The sequence below is a fragment of the Oncorhynchus masou genome, unplaced genomic scaffold (genome assembly GCF_036934945.1).
Source record: "Oncorhynchus masou masou isolate Uvic2021 unplaced genomic scaffold, UVic_Omas_1.1 unplaced_scaffold_2720, whole genome shotgun sequence".
Classification (NCBI taxonomy): domain Eukaryota; kingdom Metazoa; phylum Chordata; class Actinopteri; order Salmoniformes; family Salmonidae; genus Oncorhynchus; species Oncorhynchus masou.
This window is the reverse complement of record NW_027009154.1, coordinates 38519-50251: the sequence shown is the minus strand read 5'-3', so window position 1 is coordinate 50251 and position 11733 is coordinate 38519. Positions and strand designations below refer to the sequence as shown.

General features: G+C 51.3%; 1 long non-coding RNA gene across 1 annotated transcript; it reads right to left on the bottom strand.

Moving 5' to 3' along the window:
* Nucleotides 1–1689: 1689 nt before the first annotated feature.
* LOC135533849 (uncharacterized) lies at nucleotides 1690–10634 on the bottom strand. The gene is made up of 3 exons (XR_010454598.1): nucleotides 10570–10634; nucleotides 10205–10292; nucleotides 1690–1705 (listed from the first exon to the last, which is right to left on the bottom strand). It is a non-coding gene; the product is annotated as an uncharacterized LOC135533849 (long non-coding RNA).
* Between the last annotated feature and the right edge of the window lie 1099 nt (nucleotides 10635–11733).

Below are 11733 nucleotides of genomic sequence, written 5' to 3'. Positions count from 1 at the left end.
GTTACTAGTCCAACACTCTAACCACTAGGCTACCTGCTGGTTACTAGTCCAACACTCTAACCACTAGGCTACCTGCCGTCCCAACGCTCTAACCACTAGGCTACCTGCTGGTTACTAGTCCAACACTCTAACCACTAGGCTACCTGCTGGTTACTAGTCCAACACTAACCACTAGGCTACCTGCTGGTTACTAGTCCAACACTCTAACCACTAGGCTACCTGCTGGTTACTAGTCCAACGCTCAAACCACTAGGCTACCTGCTGGTTACTAGTCCAACACTCAAACCACTAGGCTATCTGCTGGTTACTAGTCCAATGCTCAAACCACTAGGCTACCTGCTGGTTACTAGTCCAATGCTCTAACCACTAGGCTACTTGCTGGTTACTAGTCCAATGGTCTAACCACTAGGCTACCTGCTGGTTACTAGTCCAACGCTCAAACCACTAGGCTACCTGCTGGTTACTAGTCCAATGCTCAAACCACTAGGCTACCTGCTGGTTACTAGTCCAATGCTCTAACCACTAGGCTACTTGCTGGTTACTAGTCCAATGGTTTAACCACTAGGCTACCTGCTGGTTACTAGTCCAACGTTCAAACCACTAGGCTACCTGCTGGTTACTGGTTCAACGCTCTAACCACTAGGCTACCTGCTGGTTACTATAGTCCAACGCTCTAACCACTAGGCTACCTGCTGGTTACTAGTCCAACGCTCTAACCACTAGGCTACCTGCCGTCCCAACGCTCTAATCACTAGGCTACCTGCCGTCCCAACGCTCTAACCACTAGGCTACCTGCTGGTTACTAGGCCAACGCTCTAACCACTAGGCTACCTGCCGTCCCAACGCTCTAACCACTAGGCTACCTGCTGGTTACTGGTCCAACACTCGAACCACTAGGCTACCTGCTGGTTACTAGTCCAACACTCAAACCACTAGGCTACCTGCTGGTTACTAGTCCAACGCTCTAACCACTAGGCTACCTGCTGGTTACTAGTCCAACGCTCTAACCACTAGGCTACCTGCTGAACGCTCTAACCACTAGGCTACCTGCTGGTTACTAGTCCAATGCTCTAACCACTCGGCTACCTGCTGGTTACTAGGCCAACGCTCAAACCACTAGGCTACCTACCATCCCTACACTCTAACCACTAGGCTACCTACCGTCCCTACACTCTAACCACTAGGTTACCTGCCGTCCCATTGGAGGTAGTGTGCTGTGTTTTCTGTTGTATTAAAGTACCAATCCCCTTGGTGCAGCTTTGTGGCTGGGCTCTCTGCTGAGTCAGCTGCTCAGTGTGTGTGTAATGTGTGTGTGTGTGTGACATAGAGAAGGGGTGAGTTGTGGCTCCACAAATGAAACAACAGACACAGTGACAGAGTGAAAAGGAGAGTGTTAGCTACGTGAAGCTACAAGCTAAATGTTAGCACAGCAGCAACTTGATCAGCCTCAGGTTCATCATCTAGATGCTCGCTTGACTGTCACACTAGATTGTCTAAGTGGGAAATACCTGGCTTGTGGCCATTCAGAGTAGCACTTTAGCTACAGAATGCATTGTTGTGGTGATATCTGGAATGATTACGGGCAACCTGACCTATTATCAAGCTGCTACTGTGAAATGGTAAGACCCGAGAGCAGAGAGGAAAACATTCCACAAGGGCCACAGACAGAATGAGAGAAGAGGATAGTTACCTGCATCCACGTCAGCTAGTTACAAATGCAGACAAGAACAAAGAGAGGAAATAAAAGAAAATCCAAGGTGCAGGCAAGTTTTATTCTCAGTTCAAATTAAACACACACACAGACAGACAGACAGACACAGACAGACAGAGAGAGACAGACAGAGACAGACAGACAGACAGAGAGAGAGAGACAGAGACAGAGAGACAGAGAGACACAACTATCCTGCTTCATGCTATCTACATTGGGCCCTTACGTTGTGTTAACATGGCAGCCAGCACATTGTGTTGACGTTGTGAGAACGTTGTGACAACAGCCAGCTGTGTTTGGGTTGGTGTTCTATAACCTATCATAATGTGTCCATTCATACGCTGTGTGTCTGAGAGGACCTGAGAGAGACCACCACAGCAGTCAGTACGAGCTGCCGTTCCCTCTGCAGACTCCAGTCTACACACTAAGAATAGGCCTGGTTGGCGGCTCTGTGTGGTTCGGTGGTTACTAGGCCGTGGGAGCAACTACAGCAGCCTACAACTCAATCAATTTCCAGGAGAATTGGGGACCGTCTTGGGAGCATCCATTTTTAGATGGTGGTTAAGACAGCGTGTGTGTGATCAAGCAGGGATTTTCTATTTTTGTTAGGCCATTGGTCATGGAACAATTATATCAAAGAGACAGAGTTCTTTTGGGTGGAAACACTTCCTCGATGGGCGGCGGTGCCAAGAATTTGCCAGGATCAAAGACCTAAGGCTTGTCGTTTTGACTTCGCTAAAACACATTCTGCCTTCAAATGCTGGATTGTGTTGCTCTTGGCAGCTGACTGTTATAATCAAGAGGCAAAGAAGCGAAAAACACCCGTTGAGTTGTTGACATTTTTCTTTGTGGATATTCCCTAGCCTGCCACCGGCATGCACAGACTCAAGCCACCAGCTATGAAGAGTGACTTTGTGGATATTCCCTAGCCTGCCACCGGCATGCACAGACTCAAGCCAGCAGCTATGAAGAGTGACTTTGTGGATATTCCCTAGCCTGCCACCGGCATGCACAGACTCAAGCCAGCAGCTATGAAGAGTGACTTTGTGGATATTCCCTAGACTGCCACCGGCATGCACAGACTCAAGCCAGCAGCTATGAAGAGTGACTTTGTGGATATTCCCTAGCCTGCCACCGGCATGCACAGACTCAAGGCACCAGCTATGTAGAGTGACTTTGTGGATATTCCCTAGCCTGCCACCGGCATGCACAGACTCAAGCCAGCAGCTATGAAGAGTGACTTTGTGGATATTCCCTAGCCTGCCACCGGCATGCACAGACTCAAGCCAGCAGCTATGTAGAGTGACTTTGTGGATATTCCCTAGCCTGCCACCGGCATGCACAGACTCAAGCCAGCAGCTATGAAGAGTGACTTTGTGGATATTCCCTAGCCTGCCACCGGCATGCACAGACTCAAGCCAGCAGCTATGAAGAGTGACTTTGTGGATATTCCCTAGCCTGCCACCGGCATGCACAGACTCAAGCCAGCAGCTATGAAGAGTGACTTTGTGATATTCCCTAGCCTGCCACCGGCATGCACAGACTCAAGGCACCAGCTATGAAGAGTGACTTTGTGGACATTCCCTAGCCTGCCACCGGCATGCACAGACTCAAGGCACCAGCTATGTAGAGTGACTTTGTGGATATTCCCTAGCCTGCCACCGGCATGCACAGACTCAAGCCAGCAGCTATGTAGAGTGACTTTGTGGATATTCCCTAGCCTGCCACCGGCATGCACAGACTCAAGCCAGCAGCTATGTAGAGTGACTTTGTGGATATTCCCTAGCCTGCCACCGGCATGCACAGACTCAAGCCAGCAGCTATGTAGAGTGACTTTGTGGATATTCCCTAGCCTGCCACCGGCATGCACAGACTCAAGGCACCAGCTATGAAGAGTGACTTTGTGGATATTCCCTAGCCTGCCACCAGCATGCACAGACTCAAGCCAGCAGCTATGTAGAGTGACTTTGTGGATATTCCCTAGCCTGCCACCGGCATGCACAGACTCAAGCCAGCAGCTATGTAGAGTGACTTTGTGGATATTCCCTAGCCTGCCACCGGCATGCACAGACTCAAGCCAACAGCTATGAAGAGTGACTTTGTGGATATTCCCTAGCCTGCCACCGGCATGCACAGACTCAAGCCAGCAGCTATGTAGAGTGACTTTGTGGATATTCCCTAGCCTGCCACCGGCATGCACAGACTCAAGCCAGCAGCTATGTAGAGTGACTTTGTGGATATTCCCTAGCCTGCCACCGGGATGCACAGACTCAAGCCACCAGCTATGAAGAGTGACTGACAGACAGTGGGACACACGGATCATCCTTCAGTTCTACTCCTGCATGTAAATGTTAAACCTTCCAATAGGTGTCTCAATATTTAGGAGGCTATTCCACTATGAGACTATCGAAGCCCATCTATAGGGCGGTTGGTAGGCTATCAGTTAAGACCATTGGGCCAGTAACCGAAAGGTGCCGGTTTCAAATCCCTGAGCCGACGAGGTTTCAAAAATATGTCAATATGCCCTTGAGCAAGGCACTTAAAGGAACAATTGGGGTTAAGTCTCTCTGGATAAGAGGGACTGCTAAATGACTAAAATGTCAAATGTAAATTTATGAGGCAACGTTTTCTACACAGAGTGTTAGTGCTGAAATATTAACATGCTTAGGTCTCTGAAAGTAGAGCGTGGAGAGGGCTCCGTATGTGGGCGAGCAGAGCTGGCAGGGTGCCTCCTCTAAGCTTCAATAATGGATGCAGAGTATGGCTGTTTGTCTCCTCAGGGCCTGGACCGAACTGATGATGCTAACACGCTAACTCTACATGAAGGGCTGCATCTCAATAGTGTCTGGTGACTTCCTCTCCCAATCTCCTTTCCTTCATCTGCATTGATATGAAGCCACAGGAGAGCTGAAAGCAATAGGACAGATGAGCGATGACTGCCATGTATCTGACTGGTACCTGTCCACTTCTTTTAGACTACTTGCAGCTGAACAAGTGGTGAGGAGATGATTAAAGGAGGAGACGCAGCGTGGTGTGGAGGAGAGGACACTGGACTATTGAGACGCAGCCTGGTGTGGAGGAGAGGACACTGGACTATTGAGACGCAGCCTGGTGTGGAGGAGAGGACACTGGACTATTGAGGCGCAGCCTGGTGTGGAGGAGAGGACACTGGACTATTGAGACGCAGCCTGGTGTGGAGGAGAGGACACTGGACTATTGAGGCGCAGCCTGGTGTGGAGGAGAGGACACTGGACTATTGAGGCGCAGCCTGGTGTGGAGGAGAGGACACTGGACTATTGAGGCGCAGCCTGGTGTGGAGGAGAGGACACTGGACTATTGAGACGCAGCCTGGTGTGGAGGAGAGGACACTGGACTATTGAGGCGCAGCCTGGTGTGGAGGAGAGGACACTGGACTATTGAGGCGCAGCCTGGTGTGGAGGAGAGGACACTGGACTATTGAGGTGCAGCCTGGTGTGGAGGAGAGGACACTGGACTATTGAGGCGCAGCCTGGTGTGGAGGAGAGGACACTGGACTATTGAGACGCAGCCTGGTGTGGAGGAGAGGACACTGGACTATTGAGGCGCAGCTTGGAGTGGAGGAGAGGACACTGGACTATTGAGACGCAGCCTGGTGTGGAGGAGAGGACACTGGACTATTGAGACGCAGCCTGGTGTGGAGGAGAGGACACTGGACTATTGAGACGCAGCCTGGTGTGGAGGAGAGGACACTGGACTATTGAGACGCAGCCTGGTGTGGAGGAGAGGACACTGGACTATTGAGACGCAGCCTGGTGTGGAGGAGAGGACACTGGACTATTGAGACGCAGCCTGGTGTGGAGGAGAGGACACTGGACTATTGAGACGCAGCCTGGTGTGGAGGAGAGGACACTGGACTATTGAGACGCAGCCTGGTGTGGAGGAGAGGACACTGGACTATTGAGACGCAGCCTGGAGGAGAGGACACTGGACTATTGAGACGCAACCTGGAGGAGAGGACACTGGACTATTGAGACGCAGCCTGGTGTGGAGGAGAGGACACTGGACTATTGAGACGCAGCCTGGTGTGGAGGAGAGGACACTGGACTATTGAGACGCAGCCTGGTGTGGAGGAGAGGACACTGGCTATTTATTTTATTTATTTATTTTTTACCTTTATTTAACTAGGCAAGTCAGTTAAGAACAAATTCTTATTTTCAATGACGGCCTAGGAACAAGTGGGTTAACGGCCTTGTTCAGGGGAAGAACGACAGATTTGCACCTTGTCAACTCAGGGGTTTGAACTTGCAACCTTCCGGTTACTAGTCCAACGCTCTAACCACTAGGCTACCCTGCCACCCCGACACAGCCTGGTGTGGAGGAGAGGACACTGGACTATTGAGGCGCAGCTTGGAGTGGAGGAGAGGACACTGGACTATTGAGACGCAGCCTGGTGTGGAGGAGAGGACACTGGACTATTGAGACGCAGCTTGGAGTGGAGGAGAGGACACTGGACTATTGAGACACAGCCTGGTGTGGAGGAGAGGACACTGGACTATTGAGACACAGCCTGGTGTGGAGGAGAGGACACTGGACTATTGAGACGCAGCCTGGAGGAGAGGACACTGCCACAGCCTGGTGTGGAGGAGAGGACACTGGACTATTGAGACACAGCCTGGTGTGGAGGAGAGGACACTGGACTATTGAGACGCAGCCTGGTGTGGAGGAGAGGACACTGGACTATTGAGACGCAACCTGGAGGAGAGGACACTGGACTATTGAGACGCAGCCTGGAGGAGAGGAGAGGACACTGGACTATTGAGACGCAGCCTGGAGGAGAGGACACTGGACTATTGAGACGCAGCCTGGAGGAGAGGACACTGGACTATTGAGACGCAGCCTGGAGGAGAGGAGCCCCTCAGCTTGAGGAGAGGTAACAGGGAGAGAGCAGTAGCTTCAGGACTAACATACTGCTCTCTTCAGCTCCTTGTAGCTGGGTAGTTGGTTAAGCAGGCGGTGTAGTTAAGCATGAGCACGGCACCCTGGTCAATTTGTTAAGGCTTTCTAGGAAGCTTTTCCCTAACCAACCACACCGCTATCGACTGACAGACATGATCTGCATCTGAAATGGAACTCTATTCCCTATATATAGTGCCCTAAAACAAAGTAGTGAAAAGGGTGCCATTTCAGAGTCCTCCACTGACAGGTACAGACACGCACACTGGTAGAGACACACACACACCGGTAGAGACACACACACGCACACACACCGGTACAGACACACCGGTACAGACACACACACACACACCGGTACAGACACACACACACTGGTACAGACACACACACCGGTAGAGACACACACACACACCGGTACAGACACACACACACCGGTACAGACACACACACACCGGTACAGACACACACACACCGGTACAGACACACACACACACCGGTACAGACACACACACACCGGTACAGACACACACACACACCGGAGACACACACACACACCGGTACAGACACACACACACACCGGTACAGACACACACACACACCGGTACAGACACACACACACACCGGTGAGACACACACACACACACCGGAGAGACACACACACACCGTAGAAACACACACACACCGGTAGAGACACACACACACACACCGGTAGAGACACACACACACCGGTAGAGACACACACACCGGTACAGGCACACACACACTGGTACAGACACACACACCGGTAGAGACACACACACACTGGTACAGACACACACACTGGTACAGACACACACACCGGTAGAGACACACACACACACCGGTACAGACAGACACACACCGGTACAGACACACACCGGTACAGACACACACACTGGTACAGACACAAACACACCGGTACAGACACACACACACCGGTACAGACACACACACACTCTGGTACAGACACACACACACACTGGTACAGACACACACACACACTGGTACAGACACACACACACACCGGTACAGACACACACACACCGGTACAGACACACACACACTCTGGTACAGACACACACACACTCTGGTACAGACACACACACACACTGGTACAGACACACACACACTGGTACAGACACACACACACACTGGTACAGACACACACACACACTGGTACAGACACACACACACACTGGTACAGACACACACACACACACTGGTACAGACACACACACACACACTGGTACAGACACACACACACACTGGTAGACAGACACACACACACTGGTACAGACACACACACACACACTGGTACAGACACACACACACACTCTGGTACAGACACACACACACACTGGTACAGACACACACACACACTGGTACAGACACACACACACACTGGTACAGACACACACACACACTGGTACAGACACACACACACACCGGTACAGACACACACACACACCGGTACAGACACACACACACACCGGTACAGACACACACACACCGGTACAGACACACACACACACCGGTACAGACACACACACACACACCGGTACAGACACACACACACACCGGTACAGACACACACACACACCGGTACAGACACACACACACACACCGGTACAGACACACACACACACACCGGTACAGACACACACACACACCGGTACAGACACACACACACCGGTACAGACACACACACACCGGTACAGACACACACACACCGGTACAGACACACACACACCGGTACAGACACACACACACCGGTAGAGACACACACACACCGGTAGAGACACACACACACCGGTGAGACACACACACACCGGTAGAGACACACACACCGGTAGAGACACACACACGGTACAGACACACACACCGGTAGAGACACACACACACCGGTACAGGCACACACACACTGGTACAGACACACACACACTGGTACAGACACACACACACACACCGGTACAGACACACACACACACACCGGTACAGACACACACACACACCGGTACAGACACACACACACACCGGTACAGACACACACACACCGGTACAGACACACACACACCGGTACAGACACACACACACCGGTAGAGACACACACACACCGGTAGAGACACACACACACCGGGGAGACACACACACGGTAGAGACACACACACACCGGTAGAGACACACACACCGGTACAGACACACACACCGGTAGAGACACACACACACCGGTACAGACACACACACACACCGGTACAGGCACACACACACTGGTACAGACACACACACACTGGTACAGACACACACACACTGGTACAGACACACACACCGGTACAGACACACACACCGGTAGAGACACACACACACACCGGTACAGACACACACACACACCGGTACAGACACACACACACCGGTACAGACACACACACACACCGGTACAGACACACACCGGTACAGACACACACCGGTACAGGCACACACACTGGTACAGACACAAACACACCGGTACAGACACACACACACCGGTACAGACACACACACACACTGGTACAGACACACACACACTCTGGTACAGACACACACACACACTGGTACAGACACACACACACTGGTACAGACACACACACACTGGTACAGACACACACACACTGGTACAGACACACACACACTGGTACAGACACACACACACTGGTACAGACACACACACACTCTGGTACAGACACACACACACACACTGGTACAGACACACACACACACTGGTACAGACACACACACACTGGTACAGACACACACACACACTGGTACAGACACACACACACACACTGGTACAGACACACACACACACTGGTACAGACACACACACACACTGGTACAGACACACACACACACACTGGTACAGACACACACACACACTGGTACAGACACACACACACACACTGGTACAGACACACACACACACTGGTACAGACACACACACACACTGGTACAGACACACACACACACTGGTACAGACACACACACACTGGTACAGACACACACACACACTGGTACAGACACACACACACACACTGGTACAGACACACACACACACACTGGTACAGACACACACACACACACTGGTACAGACACACACACACACACTGGTACAGACACACACACACACTGGTACAGACACACACACACACACTGGTACAGACACACACACACACACTGGTACAGACACACACACACACACTGGTACAGACACACACACACACACTGGTACAGACACACACACACACACTGGTACAGACACACACACACACACTGGTACAGACACACACACACACACTGGTACAGACACACACACACACACTGGTACAGACACACACACACACACACTGGTACAGACACACACACACACTGGTACAGACACACACACACACACACTGGTACAGACACACACACACACTGGTACAGACACACACACACACACACTGGTACAGACACACACACTGGTACAGACACAAACACAGACGTGGTGAGCAGCAGAGAGCACCCTGGTCTCACCTTCTGGAGATTCCTCCTGGACGTATGTTCCTGTCAGGTACCTGTGAACCAGCGCAGACTTCCCACTGGCCAGGTTACCCACAATGCCCTGGGGGAGGAAGAAGAACAGGGAAGTGAGGCTGTTTCCTGGTTTTGCATATCTTCTACTTTGGCTTGTAATAATCAGAATGGTTGTGCTGCAGTGGATAAAGCTGAGAAGATCTTCAGAGGAAGACTGCCTCAGATGCCTACATGAATATAGAGAAGATGGAATATAGAGGAAGGCAATTATTTTCTGTTTCAAGTTTTGACCTCATTCCTGGTCTGTGTACATGTACGTCCAGGAGAAGACTCATTGGAGCGTTTGTATCCAATTTCAGACTCACCACTTTGAGTTCTGGTACCGATCGGCTCAGGGTCCACTCCTGGCTGTTCACAAAGGCGTCTGCAACAAAGAGAGAGAAGCCTGTCAATCAACGGCACACACACACGACCCAGATAACATCAGAGGTCTGACAAGCTGTAATACATGTCCTCCAGACGTCACGGCAACAAGGGTTCCAATCTGTTCCTGCTCAGTAGTCACCCACTAACAGGGAGGAAAGAGACAGACAAACGAGAAGAAAGGGGGGATGAGGAGACGAGTAGGAGAGACTTCGGGGAGGATAGGAGCGTATCATGAAAGATGACAGCTGAGTGACAGATAGGATAGCTGCATCCTCTCAGAGATACTTCCTGTCTGGTCTGAATGGATGTCTTCAGTAGAGCATATCAGCTGTACATACACACGGAACAGCAAGTCAACAAGACCGATGATACACTACACTGAACAACTACTATACCAGCTATACCACGAATCCTGAAGAATACTGCCCATAGTAGGTGTGTGTGGTATTGGCTAACGTCCTATTGGCTAGGTGTAATATCTCCCTGGCTGTGAGGCAACTGGCTAGGTGTAATATCTCCCTGGCTGTGAGGCTACTGGCTAGGTGTAATATCTCCCTGGCTGTGAGGCTACTGGCTAGGTGTAATATCTCCCTGGCTGTGAAGATACTGGCTAGGTGTAATATCTCCCTGGCTGTGAGGCTACTGGCTAGGTGTAATATCTCCCTGGCTGTGAGGCTACTGGCTAGGTGTAATATCTCCCTGGCTGTGAGGCTACTGGCTAGGTGTAATATCTCCCTGGCTGTGAGAGGCTACTGGCTAGGTGTAATATCTCCCTGGCTGTGAGGCTACTGGCTAGGTGTAATATCTCCCTGGCTGTGAGGCTACTGGCTAGGTGTAATATCTCCCTGGCTGTGAGGCTACTGGCTAGGTGTAATATCTCCCTGGCTGTGAGGCTACTGGCTAGGTGTAATATCTCCCTGGCTGTGAGGCTACTGGCTAGGTGTAACATCTCCCTGGCAGTGAGGCTACTGGCTAGGTGTAATATCTCCCTGTCTCTGAGGCTACTGGCTAGGTGTAATATCTCCCTGTCTCTGAGGCTACTGGCTAGGTGTAATATCTCCCTGGCTCTGAGGCTACTGGCTAGGTGTAATATCTCCCTGGCA